Source organism: Megascapheus bottae, chromosome X (assembly GCF_031878675.1).
Source record: "Megascapheus bottae isolate mThoBot1 chromosome X, mThoBot2.hap1, whole genome shotgun sequence".
NCBI lineage: Eukaryota > Metazoa > Chordata > Mammalia > Rodentia > Geomyidae > Megascapheus > Megascapheus bottae.
In genome coordinates, this window is record NC_143547.1 from 34799308 (window position 1) to 34825021 (window position 25714).

The 25714-nt window shown below is 38.3% G+C and overlaps 1 pseudogene; it reads right to left on the minus strand.

Moving 5' to 3' along the window:
* Positions 1 to 22658: 22658 nt before the first annotated feature.
* Positions 22659 to 23345, minus strand: LOC150040817 (small ribosomal subunit protein mS25 pseudogene; annotated as a pseudogene).
* Between the last annotated feature and the right edge of the window lie 2369 nt (positions 23346 to 25714).

The window sequence follows — 25714 nt, forward strand, 5'->3', positions numbered from 1 at the left end:
TATCTCATATTGTTACAGTATTTCACTGTTATCTGATATATTGTATATATGTGTATTTATTTGAAGTAGGATAGGGAAGGGAAGAAAACAAGGTGAGGGGTGAGGGAGGGGGAAGGGAAAAGGGGACCAAGACATGAGAAAGGCTATCAATGTATGTGAAGTAATGCACCTTCTATCTGGTGAATATAATGTAACCCTTCTATTAATTACAATTAAAAATATATGAAAAAAAGGCCATGCCACTTATGGACATGTCCATTCTCTTGGCCTCAAACTCTATGGTAGGATTTTCATCACTAGGGATATAACCACATGTTTATCTGAATTCCTTTCACTAAAAGTGATTGGGGTGGGTGTACATTATTTACTGGCCCTGGGTCTTAGACTCAGGCTCTATGTACTGTACCTGAGTTTTTGCTCAAGGCTACCTCTATGCCACTTGGACCACAGCTTATCTTCTGTCTTTTTGGTGATTAAATGGAGATAAAGGTCCCCAGACTTTCCTACCCAGACTGGCTTCAAACCATGATCTTCAGATTTCAGCCTCCTGAGTAGCTAGGATTACAGACACGAGCCACTGGTTCCCAGTATGGTTCACTAAGTATTTGGATTATTGAATAGTGCCACGTTCTCTGACTTACCTAGCAATATTCTCATTCTAAATTTTTATCTATAAAATGGGAAATCAGAGAGATGTCGCTACTATTTGCCTGGCTACTAAAACTAAAACATATTGACAGAGTGCATCACAGCTATTATTTCTTTCATGTTTTTAGACAATATTTCTGCAAGAACTTTGAAAATCAGTTTTAGATGCACAGAGTGGACAAGAATTAAGTCCCCTCAACTCAATGCCAAGTCACAAATAATGACTAAGACTTTCAGAGAAAAGGCAATAACGATTTGTTACTGTATATTATCTCATGAAAAACAAAAGTACACTGTTATCTTTGGGGGAAGAATGGGTTTTTCTAGAAAAGCCCAAGAACATGGGATTCCTGATATATATGCTAAGGCATGACCTTCTCTTACTTCCTGACTTGCTGGCATTTCTTTCTGGATGTATATTCCTAAGGCTGCTCAATGTTCCAACACGATAAGGAGGAGTGTGTAGTGACCTTCCCTAGAGCTATAAAGACATCCTTGATGTTCTTTACAAAGAGTCAGGGGAAGATAGGATCAGGAAAAATAATGTTATATATAATATGTATATATATAAATATGTAAATATATAAAATGTATAGATGTAAGAAATATATATGTATCACTGAGAACATCATGGTCAAACATCGTTGAGCTGAAACGAATTATGAATAAATTAACATGTCTGCGGTGTTTTTTTTTGGCAGTCCTGAGGCTTGAACTCAGGGCCTGGATGCTGTCCCTTGGCTTCTTTGTGCTCAAGGTTAGTGCTCTACCACTTGAGTCACAGTATCACTTCCAGTTTTTTGAGTGGTACATTGGTAATGACAATCTCATGGACTTTTCTGATCTGGCTGGCTTCAAACTGTGATCCTCATATCTCAACCTCCTGAGTTGCTAGGATTTAGGATTATACATGTGAGCCACCAGCTCCCAGCTTTGTTCTTACTACAAAAAGCATGATCCTTGTCGTATCCTAGGTCATTCATGCATGCTGGTCTGAAGGCACATCAGTTCTGTCAATAGCTAAACTTAAATAATACACTTACTCATCATAATCATGTATGATGTCAAATGGTTCAATTCAGTAAAACAAATTGAGTTGTAAATATTTCAGTCATTTCAAGTTTTAGGAAAGGGTTCCCACTCACAAATGTAAGAAGATAATGTAGTGACTGTACCCACATCCATCTGTAATTCAAGTACATTTTGTTCCACCTGTACTAAAATGTGATTCCTGTATGAAAGACATACAAAATAATTGTCACAATTTGGATCAGATGAGCATGTAGATTGAAGTCCTCTGTTTCTCTGGTATAATTTCTGGACTAATTGTTTTTATCTGCTGCACATGTCATAATGCAAGTATCCTAATTTGAAATAAAAACTCACTTGAGGAGGAAGAGGAATAAGAAAGGGTAATGGCAGTGAGTATGATCAAAGCACATTATACCCATGCAGGAAAATGTCACAGTGAAACTCATTACTCTGTATAATTAATATATGTGAATAAATAACACACAGGAAGACAGGAGTTTTCAAAACTGGTTATGAATAGAATGTGGTATTCAGAGAAAACCAGAACACCAAAATGAAATGCATTATTCTATTTAATTAATATATGTTGATTAAAATCACTTTAGAAGATGAATGAGAAATGTTTAAAACATGCTAAGAATTAAAATGAGATGTTTCAACAAAAAATCAAAAACATGGATACTAAAATGTTATCTCAGAAGAGCCTGAAGTAGAACAAATACTGGCTTTGCATCAGGAGTGTGAGAAAAATCACTGAGAAGAGAAAAGCTTCATATTCTTCAGAACTCTGTCTGTGAACCAAAATATGCTTTCTGCCTTATACCTAAATAAACATTGATCAAGAATCACAGTTCTTTGTATATTCTTGAGTTCACAATGTCCACTTGCAATTTTCATTTTAAAATATTCATGTTTCCAATTTGTTAGTGATTTTCTTTTTACTTCAAAAATGTACAAGAAAGAATGATAAAACTAACACTTGATACATATGAGGTCAGGTCACTGACCAAAGATAGTGAAGAATCCAAGAATGCTCTGAACTCAGGAAATAAACTCATGACGATTTAATACTTCATGGATGGTCATGAATCTCATAGATTATGGTGGAGTGGGAGTGGGAACAAGAGAGTGAATATTTACATACTCCTCTACCAGTAGATTGGAAAATCTGAGTAATTTCTAGATCCACATAAACTACTAACATGGAATTGAAATAGATGATTAATGCTTAAATGTATGAATAACCACAGAAAAAAGTGGATCAGACTAGAAAGATTTCATGTTAATGATCAAAATGTACTTCCCAATTCCTATTCTCTGATACCCAAAAGTACTGAGCTCAGTTCCAGGCACTTAGACTTAGGTGCTAATAAAAGTAATAAAAAAGGGGGGCCAGGAGTTTGGCCTAGTGGTTAAAGTGCTTGCCTAGCATGCACAAAGACCCGGGTTCGATTCCTTGGTACCACATACATAGAAAAAAGCCGGAAGTGGTGCTGAGGTTCAAGTGGTAGAGCTCTAGCCTTGAGAAAAAGTCCAAGGACAGTGCTCAGGCCCTGAGCTCAAGCCCAGGACTGGCAAAAAAAAAGTAATAAAAAGGCTGGGAGTTTGGCCTGGTGGTAGAGTGCTTGCTTAGCATGCACAAAGCCCTGGTTTGATTCCTTGGTACCACATCCATAGAAAAAGCCAGAAGTAATGCTGAGGCTCAAGTGGTAGAGTTGTAGCCTTGAGAAAGTCCAAGGACAGTGCTCGGGCCCTGAGCTCAAGGACCAGGACTGGCAAAAAATAAATAAATAAATAAAAGAATTAAAAGAGAAAATAAACAGAAAGACAGCACAAAAAGTTGTTTTTTACCTCAGGGCCTAAATGGGCAGTGTGACCTGTGACTCAGTCCTTATTGTTAGAAATGGTCCATAAATATGCAGACAAATTAGAATTCATTTAGCACAAATCATTAGTAAGTAACAGACATTACATGCTAGATCCATTGCTAGGTCCTTAGTTTAGACAGCCTATAATTCTGTTTTACTCACTGGTTTGTATTGTACTACTTTATATACTGCCATTACCCATATTATTTCAATACTTTTGAAAAAGTCTCCCATATACATTACATGATAACACAGAGAAGCAGAATATATATATGTATATATATATATATATATATATATATATATATTTGAAACAGTTTGTAAAGAAGGTGCAAGAAGAAAATACCTGAGTAAGGCTTTTTTATTTGCCAGTCCTGAGGCTTGAACTCAGAGAGAGCACTCTCCCTGAGCTTCTTTTGCTCAAGGCTAGCACTCTACTTCTTGAGCTGCAGCACCATTTCTGGCTTTTTCTGTATATGTGGTAAAGTACTCTACCATTAAGTTACATTTGCAGCCCAAGCCTTTTTTTAATCAGCAAAAAAGCAGGAATCTTGAGTACATTATTAGTGCATTTGAGGTCCCAAGATAGGAGTAAACATGAAGTTTTCCAAAATACATGTGATGAGAGGTTCACTTTTTTGTGTGTGTGGGTTATGGGCTTGAACTCTGGTCCCTACCCTTGAGCCAAGCCCCAGTTCCCCTTTTCTAGAGGTTAATTGGAGATAAGAGTCTCAGGGTCTTTAGTGCCCAGGATGGCTTTGAACCATGATCCTCAGATCTCAGCCTCCTGAGTTGCTAGGATTATAGGCATGAGCCACTGCACCCGGCTGAGGTTCAGCCTTTTAAACCTTTAAACTTAAAGCCTTTTTGAACACTGAAGGAGAGGATGACCCCAGAAAGCTACAGACCTTGAGGTTCCTCAGGCATGAAACACTTGACAATGTACCATATGTCAATTCTACCTGGATAGTGACTGTATAGCCCATTTGCATTCGTTAACATTTACTTTTATCTTCTTTATAAAACTTGAAAATCACACAGATGTGTGGGATTTCTGTAATTAGAGCCAAGGATTCTAACCCCTTTGTACATCACCCATATAATAACAATAGAAAAACCATGAATTAATCAGTCTACTAATTTTTATGCCTGTTATGTCTATTGTGTATATATGTACATGTTATGCTTGCTTTATCCACGCATCGGTTGTTGGGCACCCAGGTTAATTCTACTATTCTAAATAAAGCAACAATATCAGATTTGTAGATATCACTGTTCTATAGTTTTTACTGACTTTTCTATTTCTGTGAACAACATTGCTTCAGTGGATTGGTTTTAGCAGTATGGCCATTTTCTTAATGTTAATTCAGCCAATACATAACTATAGAGAATAAAGTACATGAAAATTAATGGCAGCCATTGTAATCATTTTGAACAATCAAAAATTTAGCTTTCAGAAAATGAAAATATCCTGTTCATGAACAAAGTAAAGAGAGTTGGACTAACATGTCCACAAAAATAAAAACCAGTAGTAATTTTTATACGGAAGTCATTATGAACAATTCATATACAAGTATCAGGTTGCATATTATGGTCTGTGGACACAAAGGGAACAGATTCTATTGTCCTTTTAGAAAAAGTTTATGTTCAAGAGTTCCACTAGAACTGAAAAAATAATAAGTGCATACTATGTACATGCACTATTCTAGAAGCCGAGGGCACAAAGATGAAAAATAATTAAAGTGATTCTTCATAGCCTGGACCTATCTTGAGCCATTGTTCAGCAATATTTTTTGTGGATTTAGGTTATAATTTATTTTCCTTTTGTGGTACTGTTTGAAAAAAGTGATATAATGATAGGGTAGTCTATAGCTTTTGTCTAGTGCTAAAACAAACATGTACAAGTCCAAGAGAGATAATCATGCTATGCTTCTTGTATTATAGAAATAAAGGGAAAAGACTTCAAAATCAGCCTTTTTTCCCCCCTGAAACAGAAAACAAAAACTTGACTAATGATCCCTGGTCTGGGATCTCTATTGTAGGGTGAGATTTCCAAGGCTGTAATTTCTACTTAAAGGAAACAGTTCATTATGACAGTTAGGTTTTCCTAAAATTTCAAAGGTTTAAGACTCACTGGGCAGGGACTGCAGGGAGCTTTCTCTTTGGCAAGATTCTTTTAATTTATCATGTAAATACTGACACAATGACTCGATGAGACTTTGAGTCTGTCTGCTGTACCCAGTTCTCTTGGTGTTCTGTGACCAAGCTTTGTTCAGCAATATTTGTCATCAGTACTCTCTATAGTGTAGCACAGAACATGTTCTCATAGAAGAGGGCCAGATAAGATTTACTTGTCCTACTAGTGCTATTAGCAGGCAGAAATCATTCATTTTAATTGATCAGTTACTATTCATTCAAGAGAGCGTTAATTAAATCAATTCAGTGCAATGCTCAGTAAAGAATAGCAAGTGGTCAACGTAAAGCATATATTTGTCTTTTTCCACTAGGTTTATATAAGGTAGTGGCTAACTATGGCCAAGAGATGGCAGCAGAGAGCAGAAAAACAAATTTTCTGATTAAATCACAATTAGGAAATACTAGAAAGAATCTTAGTCTGAGGATTTGCTTGGAGATTGAGAAAATGGCTCTACAGAATATATATAGATATAGATATAGATATAGATATAGATATATAGATATAGACAGACAGATAGACACTCTGGTTTGAAATTACTTTGCAAAGGACATGAAAATGAAAAAGGCAAAGATGTTGGTACAGGGAGATTAAGAACTTGGAAGCAAGTTACTGTATTGGCACTAGTGTCTCAGTTCTTCATATAACTAAACTACTCATGATCCTGCTCTAATATTAAGACAAAACTTCCTGACAAATCCAGGAGAATTCTGATACCTCCGGAAACTGTTGCTGAATGCCTATTGTTAAGTTTATTTGCCAAGGCCCCACCTCAAAAGAGACCCTATATATCACTAATATACATAGGTCAAAGGGAAAACAATGGGCATTTCCTTTAGATCATTCAGCCTTTCCCCTCTCTCCTGCCCTCTTCCCTAATGACTTTTCATTTCCTTAGGTGGGGACTAGTGAGCTGTAAATCACCCCTATACCTTCATCTTTGCTTTGTTCAAGTCTGTTTTATACCCTGCAGAAATGTCTTGAAGGATTTTATTTGGAGTAGAGAATAATTCTCTTCTTTGTTTGTTTGTTTTGTCGGTCATGGGGCTTGAACACTGGGCATGGGTATTGTCTCTGAGCTCTTCAGCTCAAGGCTACCACCCTACCCTTGGAGCCACAGTGACACTTCCAATTTTCCAGTGGTTACTTGAAGATAAGAGTCTCACCAACTTTAGTGCCTGGGTTGGCTTTGAACCATGATCCTCAGATCTCAGTCTCCTGAGTAGGTAGGATTACAGGTGTGAGCCAGCTAACTCTATTCTTTACTACTCTGCTAAGATAGATTTTCTTCTTATAGCTCAGCACTATTTCTGTCAAATCAAGAAAGGGAAGGAATGTGATCCTTAAGTGACTTAGATCTCTCAGAAATCTCTGGCTTATCTAAGGCAGCAAATGGCCTGAGTACCCAGATTACCAAACAGTTCCCATTAGGACTGACATTGAAAATTGAATCAGGTACATGATTCACTAGAAATTCATTCCCTTAGAGGAAGTTATTTTTTTTTGCCAGTCCTAAGGCTTTGACTCAGGGCATGGGCACTGTCCTTGAGCTTTCTCAAGGCTAGTGTTCTACCACTTGAGCCACAGCACTACTTTTTGAGTGTACAAAAGAATTGAACCTAGGGCGTTATGCATTCTAGGCAAGCACTCTACCACTAGGCCATGCTTCCAGCCTTGAGGAAGTTATTTCAATGAAGCAGGAAAGATTACATTAAATATATCCACATTTTTTATTTCTTTTCTTCGTCATACAAGGATTTGAACTCAGGGCTTTATGCTTCCTAGGCAAATATTGTCCACTTGAGCCATGGTCCTAGTCCTTTTACTTTAGTTAGTTTTCATGTCTGACACTTTTTGCCCAGGCCAGCCTCTGCCTATAGTCCTTCAAATCTCTGTCTCTTGCACAGGTAGGATCACAGTTTGCATAACCATGTCTGGCCCTCAATTGGTCTTTTTGACAACTTGGTCTTTTGTGCCAACACTAAAAGCCACACAAATACATTACTAATCATTTACTAATTATCATTCCCTATTTGTTTCCATTGCAAGACAATGCCAAATGTAACCACTTCCACATTAACTCATTCCTAATACCAATGCCTATGAGTACGAATGAATATATAAAACTGATATAATGACATTAGAAAATTATGAAGAGCTGAGCATTGGTAGCTGGCGTCTTTAATCTTATGTACTCGGGATGCTGCGATTTGAAGGACATAAGCTTGCAGCCTATCTTGGCAGAAAAGTCCGTGAGACTTTATCTTCAAAACAGCCATCAAATTGTAGGTCTAGAATCATGGCTCAAGTGATAGAGTGCCATCCAAGGAAATTACAAAAAGAGAGGGGGGTTTCTAAGATGTCAAAAACAACATTCTGCAATAAAAGAGTTAGTGAATGACAAAAGTCCTCTTTGTCCTTAGGTTAATTTTATTCCTTCTATTGTAGCTAAGAACCTTGGGAGTTATTCTCAAGATCAGGGAACAAATGTGAAAAGAAAACAGTACAGACTACTTAAGCCTGCTTCTGGTCTTCCTTCAGGTAAAGGATTTGAAACAGTTTTTGTATGAATCTTAGCTCACTTCAGTAAGCAGAAGACATCAAATTGAGATCTGGGGAAGACATATTCGTGCAATATTATATGTAGTTAATGTGACTCACCTCATCTCTTCCCTGGTAATTGAAATGTCACAGCAAGCATTAGTGGAAGTTCAGACAAGAAATGAGGAAACCCATACCTCCTGACACTAGCAGGACTAAGCTTGATTTAAAACAATCAGCACTTGCTAACTTGAGTTTGGTGACCTGAGAAATTCAAGCATTAAAGCTATCAAAAATGATTTGTAAAAAGAAATAGACTGAAGTAATGAATTAATGGTCACAGAAACTTATTCAACTTTTATTAGCATTAGTTATGATATTTTGTTATAAAAATTGGACTGAGCTACAGAGTGTGGTTAAGCATGGGAAAAGTCTGCTTGCTCACAGGCATCAGGAAAAGGATAAAGGTCGATAGAGGAATGGATGGAAAAGCTATATTCTCGAATTTTCTAGGCTTAGACTTTGATTATAATCTTCTGAGAAAACAGAAAATTCAAACCAAGATTATATTTTCTCGAATCATTACAAAAACGCAATTTAAGAACTTTAAAAGAAAACACTGTATCAACAAAATTCTTTTTTATTGTAAGAGTTTTATTGGAAACTTTGAAAAGAACTATTTCTTTCCTTAGATCTTCAAGAAAAGCCTGTTATGTCACACAAAGGGCAGATAGTCCTCCAACTTTTCAAAATTAGTCAGTTTTCTCAAACACTTAAGGGCTAGGTTTTAAGTTAACAAAGGGTGCAATTTACTAGCTGTGATTTTTGTGTAAATTATTCAAGCTTCCTGAATTCTAGTCTCTAAAACATCCAAAAATTTCTATCAGATTTTTAAAAAAATATAGAGAGAGATTGTAGACTGGATTGCCTAATAATAGCCTTGACTACAAACAGTTCACTTAGAAAAATCAGTTTAAAAGCCATTTGGATATTACATAGGACTGGTTTATCTGTCACTGATTTTTACCACCAAAAATATGAAACATTTTTTGATAAAAATTGTATAGAAGCCAAATTGACGTAAATTTATGGAACATTTAATCCATTCATTCAGCTTCAGCATGTACATTTTCCTTATCAGCACATGGAAGATATTAGGATAGAGAAACACGGTGTCCAAGCACAATGCACTGATCAGCTAGGTGGCCAGAAGGGAAGCTTCTGGATTTTTTCACAGTGATCTGATGTTGAGAAATTCTCTGCATTTCCCTGTCTAGTCCATGGTTCCATAACTAAGATCCACCTGAGGAAGAGACATGGCTGATTTCACTGCTTAAGGTGTCAGAAGTCTCTGAATTTTTATATCTCCAAGAGTCAACTGCCTCTCCTCTACAATGACTCAGTGGACTACCATCCTGAGAGCCTGTTTTGATCAAGGGCATGACTTCAACATATATCCACTGAAAACTGCCTATGTTGGGAAACTACAGTCTATGATTCGGAAGGAAGCTAAAGGTATTAACATTTAAAGTCAGTAGTTCAGCAGCTTTTCAGAAAATAGGAGACATAAGATTCTGTAAGAGATAACATAAAAAGATGCTTTGCTGGGGGTCCTGTGAATTAACACAAAGTCTCCCACCTTTGAATCTGTGACCTTTGATCTGAGCTATTCTCTGTTGCAATCACCATGGGTTCCAAGAAAAACCAGGTTAATTCATTATGTGGAAGTCAAAACTGTGTTTAAAGTAAGCCATATCTTATTATTGTCTTAAAGCCAACAGCCCAAAACTTAGGAGACCAACCTTGTTCCTGTTCTGTGTCTGTCATAGAGTAATAGCAACTTCTCCAGACCTCCTTGAGACACAAAAGTTGAGCAACTGGTCAACCAGGCCAGAACATGGCATTTTTTTAAACTATGCATCTCTTAAACATCCCCTATCCTCAGTTCTTCCAATTTCACCTGTCTGCACCTTTAAATATCCCTGAAGACATACAAAAGTTGCTGTCTTCCTATGGCTGCCATGTAGTCAATCTCCTTTCTCAGCCTATATTTGGCTTATAAGGCAAGTGGCTAGACATAAGTTGACATTCCTGGACTTGGTTTCGATTTCATGTGGATTCTGTTTGTGGGTTCCAGAAGTGTGGACAGAGGATTAAATGGAACCCAACCCTTTCCTTCCCAGCTTTTACCTATGTGACTCTGTGGCTCTCCAGCCTCTTTCTAGCCAGTGTTAAGAATGTATCCTAGGGGTTGTTACATTCTTACAGCAAGGTATCTAGGGTGCCCCAGAGGGAATCTTTCCTTAGGGAAAGCCATGGTCTTTCCTGCTTTTGGATCACAGCTCCCACAAAAGTTCTAAAAAGAAACTGCTTACTGAATTCAGCATTATGTGCAGAATCATCAACACAATACAGCATAGACTAATTAATTTTGCAAGGAAAATTTCAAGACAACACAACATTTAGGTTATGACATAGTTATGATTAACATTGTTTCTTTTTCAGCGGGGGTTACAGTGAGAATCAGAAGTAAATAGGTGAGTGGAAAGATTTGGAAAAAAGTTGTATTTGGGCCAGAAAAGAAGGTTTTATAGTTGCAGCCAAGAAGGGAGTGGTTACTTAAAAGATAAGCAGTATTAAAAAGAAACCAAGCACTTTTCAACAGGACAATAGAAATAGTCCTTGAGGGCATTTTAGGATTGGCAGGATACCACCCATTGAATGCTCAAAGGTGTAAAAATATAAACACGTTTGAAAGACATTGGCTTTGGGAAGAGATTTCTGAGGTGCCCTGAGTGCACAGAGGCTTAGAAACTTGTGTCCAATATGCATTTCACCAAGCCCTTGTCTAGGCCCTTGGAGGCCATTGTAGCTATGAGATCTAAGGAGATTCATCTACTGCTCCAACATATAGCAGACCTGAACATGATTCATGTGATGCCAATTTGCAGGCATGCAGAATCCAGGGCTGGGATGTCACAGAATTTGTACTTAGATGTAAAAAAAGAAGCCACAAGAGGTCAAGACTGGTGCTATCTGGGTCAGAATACCTGTTGGTAGCTCCAGAGTGGGGAAAGAATGAATCTGTGAGAGTAGAGGCAAAACTGCAATAGGTAAGCTAGGTAGTAAGATCCCAGGAATGTGGAATATCTGCTGAGGAAAGTCAACAGACAATAAGGAGAGCCAGCTCAAAATGGTGGCCACGTGGGCTGTGGCAGACAAGCAAGGCCTCAGGGATGGGAATGCCCAAACACTGTGGAACTCATATCATACCACCACATCCTTTGCATGCCAGGCATAGATCTATATTATTAATGTCTGCCCTGGTGAGTTTCACTTTTGCTTTGGTCTGATCTTTTCTTGTTATTCTCTTATTCCTCTGGTTTAGATTGGGAAGGTTTAACTGGTGCCATTGTGGGTTGAAAGTATATTACTTGTTTATTTGTTGTTTGTTTTTTTTTGTCCATCATGGGGCTTAAACACTGGGCCTGAGCGCTGTCCCTGAGCTATTCAGCTCAAGGCTAGTGCTCTACCACTTGAGCAACAGAACCAAATCCAGTTTTCTGGGGTTAACTGGAGATAAAAGTCTCATGGACTTTTGTGCCCGGGCTGGATTTGAACCATCGTCCTCAGATCTCAGCCTCTTGTGTAGCTAGGATTACAGGTATGAGCTACCACGCCCGGCTTGTTTGATTTTTAAGAAAGATTAAAGACTTGGGCATTAGAAATGTTGGATTCAGACCCTTGAGCAGTGTTGCAAATGTTGAAACTTTCACAGAATATTGGAGATAAACTAAATGCCATTGCCTTTTGAGGTAGACATGAGTCCAATTAACTATGAAAAAAAAACAGAAGTAGAGCTATGACTCAGGTAGTAAAGCACTAGCTGTGAGCAAGAAAGCTCAGAGACTGTACCTAGGCCCAGAGTTCAAATCTCAGGATTGGCACACACACACACACACACACACACACACACACTCACAAACTGACCTTCCAACTCAAGCAATTAATAACCAGGAGCCAGTGCATAAAAGATTCCTCACATGGAAGAAGGACAGGAGAAACAGGCACAAATATGATAACTTAGAAAAGGATAAATAAACAGATGAACTAGATAATGACAATTAGCAAGGACCAATCACATTCAACTCAATAAGGAACATAGGCCCAAGAGTCTCCCTCATTTGTCAAATTCAGTAGAAACCTTGGGCTCTCCTAGCAGAGATTTACAATAGAACAAAATCTAGAGACATAAGGCCAAATAGTATGACACTAAATGTAAGGACCTCCAGGATATAGAAACAAAAGCCATATAATGAGTGACTGTTGTCCTTAATGTACTATGTTATCTCTTATCTCTTTTGCTATCCCTTGGTTATCTCATATTGTTACAATATTTCACCTTGTTATCTGATATATTTTATATGTGCTTAATTGGTTATTTGAAATTAGATATGGAAGGGGAAAATCAAAACAGTGGGGGGAGGGGGAGGGAAATGGGGACCATGTCATGAGAAAGGGTATCAATGTTTGTGAAGTAATACACCTTCTATCTGGTGAATATAATGTAACCCTTCTATTAATTACAATAAAATATAAATCAAACTAGCAACTTCCAAGGATAAATAATGGTAAAAGAAAAGAATAAATAGTAATAAAACCAACAAAATTATAGGAATCAGACACCTTCTTTTGATAATAAGACTAAATGTAAATAGCTTTACCTCTCCAATTAAAAGACATAGATTGGATTATTAGATTATAAGACAAGATCCAACTATTTGTTGTCTGCAAAAATATATCTTACTCCTAAAGTATATGCAGGCAAAGAGTTAAAGGATGGATTACAATATATCATACAAGAGTAAAATGAAGCATTCAGGAGCAGCTGCACACATACTAGACAAAATAAACACCTAAAAATTGGAGGAGATAAGAGGGATCATTATATTATTATATTACTATAATCACTACACTGTGAGACTCTTTGATATGTCCATGTACAAACTATGTTCAAGAGTTTCTTTGTCATCATTTCTATTAAAGGGACTCAAAATACCTTCAATTGCACATTTCCCTATATTTACACTCAAACAAAGAAAATGACAATGAGCTGAAGGATTTCTTTATGTTATAGGAAATTAGATATGGGTTTTCCCATGACAATTTAATATGTCACAAATCTAAAAACCTGTGGGACAAGTTTATAACTATAATTATTTGGGAAATGAGGTATTGATTCCTTATCTTCATTTCATTAATAATTATAACATTAATTAAATTACAAACCTCAACAAGGTTTCATGGAAATTTACATAATGATGTTCTTTGTTAAAGTTTTTTTGCAACTGTGCTTTAAAAAAACTACAGGCAAGGAGCCCAGAGTGTGGCCTAGTGGTAGAGTGCTTGCCTAGCATGCACGCAGGCCTGGGTTTGATTCCTCAGTAATACATACATGGAAAAAGCCAGAAGTGGTGCTGTGGCTCAAGTGGTAGAGCGCTAGCCTTGAGAAAGCCCAAGGACAGTGCCCAGGTCCTGAGTTCGCCAAGAAGAGGCAAAAAACTCAGGCAAGGCACTGATGGCCCATGTCTGTAATACTAAATATTTGGATGGAAGAGAACACTAGGATAACAGTTTGAGGCCAGCCCATCTCAACAGAAAAAGCTGGGTGTAGTGCCATGCACTTATACCAGGTCTGTTGAGAAGTATAATAGGAGGATCACTGTTTAGGCTGACTTGAGCAAAAAGCAAGAACTTTTGTAAAAAAAAATAACCAGAAAAAAAGGATGGGAGAGATGTGACAGGTGATAGTGTGCCTGCAAAGCAAATTTGATACATTGAGTACAAATCCCAGTACTGTCACAAAATAAAATACAAAAGAATAATTATATGACCTTTTCACTGAATAGGGAAAGTTTTACGCATCTGAAAACATTTAATGCCAGAAAAGGTTAATGAAACAGATTTTACACACTACTAGTGGAAATATAAAGCATTCAATATTTCTACAAGGCTGTTTGACATTATGAACTGAAATCTTTAAGCACAGGTCTAGGCAAATATTTTTAGTCTTAGCCATCTGCCCTGTGATAATAAAAGCCACTGACAAATAGTTGTATAAACAGTCTTCACTACATCATTATCTACTACATCAGAATGGTCAACTCACACTTTAAAACAATAACTTATGCTGTTTTATAGCATAGAAGAGTATACAGACATTAACATTTTTCTTTAAAGATGATTTAATGAGCTGAGTGCATGTGGCTCACACCTATAATACCTACTAGCTACCCAGGAGACTAAGATTTGAGGTTGATGGTTCAAAGCTAGCCCAACCAAGAAAGCCTGTGAGACTCCAAAAAGAAAAAAAAGCTGGAAGTGGAGCTGTAGCTCAAGTGCTAGAACACTATTCTTAAAGTGCCAAATAAGGAACGTACTCCAGCCCTGAGCCCAAACCCCAGGACCAACACCAAAAAATAAAGTTAATGAAACACAAAAATTGAGTGACAACACATATTTCTATGGAGATGTATGAAGAATGACAGAGGAAAAAAACCACACCAAAGTACTACTTTTATTATTTCTAACTGATGAAAATATTTTTGTTGTTTCTCTTTATATTCATTAGAAATTTTAAAAAATTGCTACAATGAGCATAAACTGTCACTTTTATAATTAAGAAAGAATAAACAGCGGGGAAGGAAACAGGAACAAAAACATGAGAAAGGGTATCAATGTACGAGAAGTAATGTACATACTACCATACGGTAACCCCTTTAGACATTATCCCGACAATAAAATTTTAAAAAAAGATGAAAAAAGAAAGAATAAACAATATTTTACCACATTAGTAAAAGATTTTATTCACATTACAAAGTGTCTTTCAAAATAGCAGCAAGCAAATATTTAATAGCTAAACTCCATAGGCATTTCAATTAAAATAGAAAAAAATAAGGACCGTTGCACTGTCATTTGACAGATTAATTAATCCCAACCCAGTTTTCAAGACACAGAAAAAGCATAAGAATATTGAGCTTAGCAAAACCTAGATACATAAGGCCACATAGGATGAGGCTAAATGAAAGGACCTCCAGGATATAGAAACAAAAGCCACATAATGAGTGATTGTTGTCCTTAATGTACTATGTTATTTCTCATCTCTTTTGCTGTCCCTTGGTTATCTCATATTGTTACCTTGTTTTTTTGATATATTGTATATATGTTTACTTGGTTATTTGAAATAGGATAGGAAAGGAGGGAAAACAAGATGAGGGGAGGGGGTGAGGAGAGGGAAATGAGGACCAAAATATGAGAAAGGGTATCAATAAATATTTGTGAAGTAATGCACCTTCTATCTGGCAAATATAACATAATTTTTCTATTAACTATAGTAAAAAATAGATGAAAAAAAGAATATTGAGCTTAGAAATGAAGGGACAAAGGTGAACAAATGCAGCAGTAGTACTTACTAGCTACTACACTGAAAATGAACTAGACAACTTGTGGAAGGGGACAGGAAGGAAAACATGGGAGAGAAGAGGTAACATTGTCCAAAATGAAATGTACTCTTTACCTGACTTATATAACTGTAACTGCTCTTTATATCACCTTTACAATCACAATACAAACTTTAAAAAAATGGAGTGAAAATATATCCAGAGGCATAACATATTTCTTTATTCATTGACTTTTAACATCAGGAGGCAGAGATCAAGAAAACTATAAGGCAACTCCAGGCAAAAGTTTGTGAAATTTCATCTCAACAGAAACATCTGGCTGTGGTGGAACTCACTTGTCATTCCAGCAGTGGCTGGAAAGTGTTGCCCTGGGATGTGATCCTTTTGTCTCCACTTCTCAAGTATCTTCCCTACCCCCCGCCTCGGTCGTGACACTTGAACTCTGAGCCTGGGTGCTGTCCCTGAGCTCTTCAGCTCAAGTCCTACTCCTTGTGCCACAGCACCACTTCTGGTTTTCTGGTAATTATTTGGAGATAAGAGTCTCAGCCACCTAGGATTATAGGTGTGAGCTACCCATGCCTGGCTGACTTCTCAAGTATCTTGAACTGCAGGCACATGCTTCTACAACCTGGCAACATAATCATAAGTGAAAAATAACTTCCATGAACTGAGTGTTTAATATATCAGACACCATACTAAATTCTGTGCAAAAGTTGGTCTTAAACGTTGCAGTGCCTATGTGCCATAGTTACAGTTATTTTACCTATTTTTAAGAAATAAAGCAGTGTCAAAAGAGATCAAATGATATAAACCTGAGCTTTATTTTGCCAGTCCTGGGGCTTGAATTCAGGGTCTGAGCACTGTCCTTGGCTTTTTCAAGGCCTAATGCTCTGCCATTTGAGCCAGAGTACCACTTCTGGCTTTTTTCAATGTATGTGGTACCAAGGAATCAAACCAGGGTCTTCTTGTATACTAGACAAGCACGTTACCCCTAGGCCAAACTTCCAGCTCCAAACGTGACCTTTTTTGTTGTTTTTTGTTGTTGTTTTTGCCAGTCCTGTGCCTTGAACTCAGGGCCTGATCACTGTCCTTGGGCTTGCTCAAGGTCAAACCTCTACCACTTGAGCCACAGCACCACTTCTAGCTTTTTTCTATGTATATGGTACCGAGGAATGGAACCCGGGTTTTTGTGCATGCTAGCAAGCACTTTAGCACTAGGCCAAACTTGTGGGCCCAAACCTGAGCTTTTAATCATCAACTTTACTATCTTTCTAGTGAGCATAAAATAAAAAATTAAAACTATAATCACTAAAATAGCTTTGTATTGTCATATGAAACTTGGCAAAACCATGAAATGCAACACAATGCTTATATATTAACATGATTGATTTTAAAACTAGAATTTCAATTATAAGAAAAGAGTTCTTAGGAATTTATACAGACAGAATTCCTTTCAGTAAAAACATTGGTTGCAAATTGGGGGTATGTAGGAGGGAAAGAGATGAATGGAGAGGGATGAGAGGGATGGGTGGACGAATACAGTCATGAAACTCAACATGTATTCATGAAAATAGAAGTAGTACATTTGACAGGAGAGTTGGAGTTGGTATAGGTAGGAGGAAGATGGAAAGAGTGACCATAATCAAGATGCAATAGACTCATAAATTTATATGAAATTCCTTTGTATAACTATTTAAATATCATTTTTAAAAAAACAAAAAAATAATGCTGACTCAAATCTGCCTCTCTCACAGTGCTAAATTTAGTCTTATTTCCTGTGTCTTATATAGGATGGTTCTAATTATTTTTTGCCAGTCCTCAGGTTTGAACTCAGGGCCTGGGCACTGCCCCTGAACTTCTCTTGCTCAAGGGAAGCACTCTACCATTTGAACCACAGCACCACTTCCAGTTTTGTCTGTTTATGTGGTACTGAGGAATCATGCCTGCCAGGCAAGCACTCTACCACTAAGCTACCTCCCCCACCCGTTCTAATTTTTTAAATGAAAAATATTACTTGCATTCCTATTGGAGTCTTTCTCTTAGAATCTTGAAATCACTTAGTCAGTTGTCTTTATTCATTAGTTTCACTGATTCATTCATTTGTTTATCAAATAATCATGGAATGTATTCTGTCTTATTTTATTATTTTAAGTAGTTATATAAAGAAGTTGCCATTTAATAAGGCAGTTGAATGCAATGCTTGTTGATTACTATCACCCCTTTCAACACGTTCATCCATCCATCCATCCATCCATCCATCCATCCATCCATCCATCCCAACTCACCCCTTCCCTCACTTTTATTAATTTTGTAGCATATACATTGAATTTGGACTGAATTTGCCCCACTTAGCCTCTTCATTCATCTACCTTCTATGTCTAGTTTTTATTTACTTATTGTTTTTTGTGATCCTGTGGATTGAACTCAAGGCCTGGATGCTGTCCCTGAGCTTCTTTTGCTCAAATCTAGTACTCTCCCAATTAAGCCACAATGGCACTTTCAGCTTTTTCCGAATAATTTATTGGAGATAAGAGTCTCATGGAAGGATCTCTAGGATATGGAAACAAGAGCTTTATCTTGAGTGATTGTTGTTCTTAATGTACTTGGTTATTTCTCTTCTTTTTTTTGCCCTTTGGTTAATTTCATATTGTTACTGTATCTGCCTTTGTTACCTGACATATTGTATATATATTTCTTTATTTGAAATAAGAAAGGGAAGTGGGGAAAACAAGATGATTGGGAAGGGGTGCGGGAGAGAAATGGGGACAAAAACTGTGAGAATTAATGCATCTACTACCTGGCAAATGTAACTGTAACCCCTCTAAATATTACCCCAACAATAAAAAATAAGATATAAAAAAGAGTCTCGTGGACTTTCCTGCCTTAGCTGGCTTCAAACTGTGATCCTCATTCAGATCTCAGCCTTCCAGTAGCTAGGACTACAGGCGCTAGCCACCCATGCCCAGCTTGTCTTTTTATTCTTGTGTTGGATACTTTATTGGGTACATGATTTATTCCAGGGCTTATCAAAATAATTCTTAAAGGGTAGGCATTGCTATCCATATATAATAAATTTCTTAAAAAGATGAAGTTTAGAATAATAACTTGGTCCAAAGTCCTTCAACATCCTTTGGATTTGAATAGCTTTTGTTTTTCCCAAGTTTTAACTTTCCCTTCATATTGTATATTTCTTCAAGGAGATTGTAGTTTAACAGGTAACATAAACATTGGAACAATTCATAAGAAAAAGCCATCACACATGAGATAATTTTTCAGTTAGACAATTTGACTAATCTTTACGGGTGAAAGGAGAAAGGGAGCCAAAAGCTTAGATTCTCATTCTCATTTGTGTCAGAATCATCTCATGAAGTTTTCAAACACTGGGGCCGGTGCACCAGTCAAGAGTATCTGATTTAATTGATCTGAAGTGAGGCATTAACATAATTATAAGTTGTTTATTTTGAGATAATTATAGAGGCAATTTCAGCTACAAGAAATAATTGAAAGAGTGGCTGGGAGTTTGGCCTAGTGGTAAAGTGCTTGCCTAGCATGCACGAAGACCCAGGTTTTTTTTTTCCTCAGTATCACATACATAGTAAAAGCCAGAAGTGGTGCTGTGGCTCAAGTGGTAGAGCTCTAGCCTTGAGAAAGCTCAAGGACAGTGTCCAGGCCCTAAGTTCAAGGCCCAGGACTAGAAAAAGAAAGACAGAAAGAATTGAGAGCTTCTCAGTTTCTTCATGGCAGCATGACTTGCATATCATACTCAATTGTTCCAGCACAATTTGTGGAAAATATTGTTTTCATTTGCTGAATTGCTCTTGCATATTTGTCAAAATTAGCTTGACATTTTTATGGGTCTATTTATAAGTTGCCTGTATTTGTTACATTGATCTATATTTCTGTGCATCTGTCAGTACTGGACTGTATTGATTATTGTAGCTATATAATAAATCATTCAATGAAGTAGAATGATCATGCTAACTTTATTCTAACTTTTCAGAAATTATAAATCTACACTACTTCATTTACATGTGATTTAAATTATAGAATAACTTTGTATACATCTATAACATCATCTTGCTGATAATTTGCCATAAATTGCATTAAAACTATATGTGAATTTAAGAGTGAAATCATTTTTGATGTGTTCTTTCTTTTTCTTTCTTCCTTATTTTCTTTCTTCCTTTCTTTCTCTCTTTTTTCTCTCTCTTTTTTGTTGGTCATAGGGCTTGAACTCAGGACCTGAATGCTGTCTCTGAGCTCTTGGCTCAAAGGTATCACTTTAAGCCACAGCACCACTTCCAGTTTTCTGGTGGTTAATTGGTGAGAAGAGTCTCATGGCGGCGTGCCAGGAGCATGGCCTGTTGGGAGAGTGCTCACCTAGCAAGCACAAAGCCATGGGGTTCAATTCCTCAGTACCACATGTACAGAAAAAGCCAGAAGTGGTGCTGTGGCACAAATTGCAGAGCGATAGCCTTGAGCAAGAAGTATCTAAGGACAGTGCCTAGGCTCTGTGTTCAAGCCCCACGACTGGTAAAAAAAAAAGTCTCTCTGACTTTAGTGCCCCAGCTGGCTTTGAACTGTGATCCTCAGCCTCTGGAGTAGCTAGGATTACAGGTGTGAGCCACCGGCTGAAGAATGGTTGCTAGATGTTTCTCAAATGATTTTTCTGTATCAACTGATATCATCAGATGATCTTTCATTTTAATACCTCGGTTAACTAAATCATTTGAAGCCCCATTGCCACATCTATACCTATATATCTATACCTCAGACTTGGCAGATGTTAAAAATATTTGCATGCTTTATGAGAAAATGTTCATCATCTATGGTCATAAAGGAAATGCAAATAAAAACAACCCTAAAATACCACCTTACCCCAACAAGAATGGCCAAGATTTTGAAGTCAATGACAGATGCTGGTGGGGTGGTGGAGATAAAGAAACCCTACTGCACTGCTGGTGGGATTGTAAACTAGTTCAGCCACTCTGGAAAGCAGTGTGGAGGTTTCTTAAAGAACTGAAAATTGACCTTTCCTACAATCCCGCCATACCACTTCTGGGCATCTACCCTGAACATCATAACCCAAGATATGATAAGGACACCTGCTCAGCTATGTTCATCTCTGCACTATTCACAATAGCCAGGTGATGGAAACAATCCAGATGCCCTACTGCAGATGAATGGATACAAAAATGTGGTATGTATATATATATATATATATATATACATACATATACACACACACACACACATATATATATATATATACATACAATGGAATTCTACATAGCCAACAGAGAAGATAAAATAATGGCATTTGCAGAGAAGTGGATGAATCTAGAGTGAATCTTGTTGAGTGAGACAAGTCAAGACCAAAGGAACAAAAGGTGCATGGTATCATTAATATGTGGTTATTAGATCCAAACAGTACAAGTGAGGACTCAAAAGTTGCATACCCAATGCTATGGACATGGTACTGGAAATATAAACACAACTACATAGACATAAAAACTTATGACTCTACAGACATAATGTTTTATCACATAGATTATTATGTATCTATGACATACAAATCCTCAGCCTAATTTTGCTTATGTTCTAAAATTTAAGTGCCAGTGATTGTATATAGAGTTTCCCTTCTTGAATACTAGTTTGTTAAACATGTCATTTGAAATATGTTGTAAAAATCTATGTTAATAAATTCTTTAATGAAAATATTTGCATGCTCATGCTCCATAATCTGGTTCCATGGCTGCATCTGACAATGCCTCAAACACTGGAGCCACTATGGTTGTAGATTTGTCCATGCCCTAGGTTCTGGAAGCCATAGCATCATTTTGCACACCAACTATCCACACATGAACTTTACTTCCATGGGAAGATAGTACATGCCTATACCACAAAGCCACTGAGTCTATTTTTACACATTCTCTACACACTGGATCTCCAGTTGCCCCACAAATCCACCAGTTTTGTATACAGTAGGCAACAGGACAAAGATGATGCCTACAGACTAACCACAAGTGCTACAATTGCCCTGGATCACGGAGACATGATCCTCCACCTATGTCTATGTTTCAGACTCCAGCTTCCATAGATGCCATGCATCAGATGATCCCAGTGACGCTGATACTGTATGACTAAAAATGGACCCTGATACTAAGAGCAATCTCTTTAGCTATGGTTTTCTTAACGGGAGAACAAAAGATTGGAAGCACCCAGTAGCTTTCAACACTGAAGCCACCAATTGGTAATTTCTGCCACTGTAGACAACCACAGATTTGGCCACTTAGGACTCCTGTTATCCTTGCCAATAGCCCAAAATGACCTAACAGAACTCCATAGTTTCTCGTCATTACATTATCACTGGAAACATAACAAAACAGATCCTTTGCAGCTGGTGTCCTCATAATCCACTAGTAGAAAAAAGACTTTTCACCACTTAAACTAGTGCATAAAGTTTGAAAAAGGTGACTACTTCATGAAATGCTCAGACATCAATGTCAATCAACAATAAGATGGAAAACATAGGGTCCAGGAGCATGGGCTAGTAGTAGAGTGCATGCACAAAGCCCTGGCTTTGATTCTTTGGTACCCTCATATACAGAAACAGCTGGAAGTGGTGCTGTGGCTCAAGTGATAGATCACTAGCCTTGAAAAAGACCAAGGTTAGTGCCCAGGACCTGAGTTCAAGTCCCAAGACTGGCCAAAAAAAGATGAAAAACATAATATCACTGAAATAACAAAAATTTTTATGGAATGTTCCCAGAAGGAAAAGAGTTATACACCTGATGAAGAATTCAAAATGATTTATTCCTTAGCCGGGCATCAGCAGCTCACACGTGTAATCCTAGCTACTCAGAATTGTTTTTTTTTTTTGGGAAGAGAGAAGTCTTTTATTGAAGGCCACCTCTCTCCCACGTCCTTTATACGAGGCACCTCTGCATGGACCCGCCAGCATCTCCAGGGCCACAGTAGCATCACAGCCTCCATATTGATCAGATGCCAGCCCACGGCGGCTTTAGGGTTTAGTCCTGGGCACTGGCTCTCAATGAAGCTTTGTACTTCCCTGTCATTTCTTTAGGCAAGGGTACCAGGCTGGGGCAAGGCACCTGCCCTTCCACTTGGTAGATACACTCCCGCAGGCAGTACTTCGGGGGGCCAAAGTTGGCGGGATGAAATCTCTGCTGCTTCTCCAGCTCCTCTTGCCTGAGTGTTTCCTCGGTCTTTCCCAGGATCTTCCTGATGTGCTCCATGATCTCCTTGTTACTCTTGGCCTCCACATCGACCAGGACCTGCTCACCAGAATCAAGATAGAACCGCAAGAATGGCGTCGGCGTCATGTTCTTAAACATCATGATCTGCACCCAGGGGTTTTTATACTGGATCTGAGGGATGTTGAAAAACACAAATCTCCTGGCGCCCTCGCCCAGCTCCCCGCTCGTGTTGTAGTTCACCGTCATGACCTTCACCGTGTCTTTGAACACCACGCTTCCCTGACTCAAGTACTGCAGCGTGGGGCGGATGGGGAAGCGGCCTTTCATGGGCATGGTGGCTGTGGCGGCGGCCCGCGGCCTCGGGAGGGAAGCGCGGACGCCACGGCGCGGCGGACCTCACGCGGGCTCCGGGGCTACTCAGAATTCTGAGATCTGAGGATCTCCGTTCAAAGACAGCCCAGGCACTAAAGGCTGTGAGACACTTATCTCCAATTAAGCACCAGAAAACAGGAAGTGGGCCTCTCGCTCAAGTGGTACAGTGCTAGCCTTGAGCAAAAAAAGCTCAAGGTCAGTGCCAAGGCCCTAAGTTCAAACCAGGATTGAAAAGAAAGCTATGTACCTATGGTCATATAGGATGAGACTAAACAAAATGAACTCTAGGATATACAAAGAAGAGGTTTATCTTTGTGATTGTTGTTCTCAATGTAATATGTGCAGTTATTTCTTTTCTCTTTTCCCCCCTTATGGTTATTCTCATGTGGTTACTGTATCTCACTTTGTTAGCTGGTGTATTGTATATAGGCTTATTTGTTTATTTGAAACAGGGAAGGGAAGGGAGGAAAACAGGATGATTGGGAGCAGGTGGGGAAGGAGTAAGGTGCCAAAAACGCTAGAAGTGGCATCAATGTTTAAGAAGTAATGCACCCAATATGTGATGAATGTAACTGTGACCCCTCTATAAATTACCCCAACAAAAACTAAAATAAAGTTTAAAGAGAAAGCAGTGAGACAACTAATACAAAATCAGAAAGATAATACATAAATAAAATGAGAAATTTAACAAAAGTATTGAAACTTTTTTAAAAAATGAATTCTTGAGCTGTTGGATACAATGAAAAATTCTATAGAGAGTACCATAATCAGACTTAGTGATGATTTCCAAGATTCTTGGAAAAATACGTGTATTTACGTGTATTTGAAAATACTGTCAGGAGAAACAAGAATGATAGACATGCACAGTGGCTCATGCCTGTAATCCTGGCTGTACAGGAGACTGAAATCTGAGGATTGTGGTTCAAAGCCAGCCTGGGCATGAAAGTCAGTGAGACTCTTATCTCCAATTAACACCAGAATACTGGAAGTGGCAGAAGTGGTGCTGTGGCTTAAGGGGTAGGGCAGTAGCCTTGAGCTGAAGAGCTCATAGACAAGTTCAAATCCCACAACTGAGAAGAAAGAGAGAGGGGTGGGAGGGAAGAAGGAAGGAAGGAAGGAAGGAAGGAAGGAAGGAAGGAAAGGAATGCAGAATATAATCAGGATTTGTGGAATAACAAAAGGGGAAATATTGTTTTGTTTGTGCTGGCACTAGGCTGGTACTTCAGGCCTTGCACTATTGCTTAGCTTTTTTACTCAAGGCTGGTGCTCTACCACTTGAGTCATGCCTTCACTTTCTAGGGGTGGTGATATTTGAATTATAAAACTTTAGAAGGAAGAGAGACAATGACAAAATGCTCATTGGAGGAGTAATGGCTGAAAATTGACTAAATCTGTGGAACATTACAATGATCTCTACAATAATGTAACAATGGGGGCTGGAAATGTGGCTTAATGGTAGGTAGGGTTTTTGCCTAACATGCATGGAGCCCTGAGTTTAATTCCTCAGAACTACATGGACAGAAAAGGCCAGAAGTAGCACTGTGGCTCAAGTGGTAGATTGCTAGCCTTGAGCAAAAGAAGCTCAGGGACAGTGCCCAGGCCCTGAGTTCAAGCCCTAGGCCTGGGAAAAAATAAAAATAGATCGGGCATTGTTGGCTCACACCTGTTCTGGATACTCAGGAGGTTGAGATCTGAGGATCACGGTTCATAATCAGCCCAGGCAGGAAAGTCCATGACACTTTTCTCTCACCAGAAAGTGGCGTTGTGGCTCCAAGTGGTAGAGCACAAGCCTTGAGCTGAGGAGCTCAGGACAGTGTCCAAGCCAATAATTAAAGCCCCACTACAAAAAACTGTAACAGTGTATATAATCAAGGTCTTGAACAGAGCCAGCACCAGTAGCTCGTACCTATAATCATAGCAACTAAGGAGGCTGAGGTCTAAGGCTTGAGGTCGAAACCTTGCTTAGGCAGGAAAGTGTGTGCAACTCTTATCTTCAATGAACTACCAAAAGGAAAAGCAGAACTGTGATTCAAGTGGTAAAGCACAGGCCATTCATTCAGGCCCTGGGACCAGCCTCCCCAGCCCCCCCCCAAAAGTTATACCTATAAAAGAGAACAATCATGAAGCTATCAGGAACTTTGAATGTAGAATGAATGGGATGATTAATCGGAATGATGGAAGACCAAAAAAAAAAAAACACTGCCAATCAAAAATTTTTCACCCAGGAAAGCTCTACAATAATCACACTCAGAAAAGTACAAATTATGAAGGTGATTGCCAAAGGTGAGGTAGGAGAAAGGGAGATTATTAGATAGGAGTGAAGAACCATAATGACCAATTACTTCAGTGAACCAAATGAAACGTAGATTTAATAAGAAT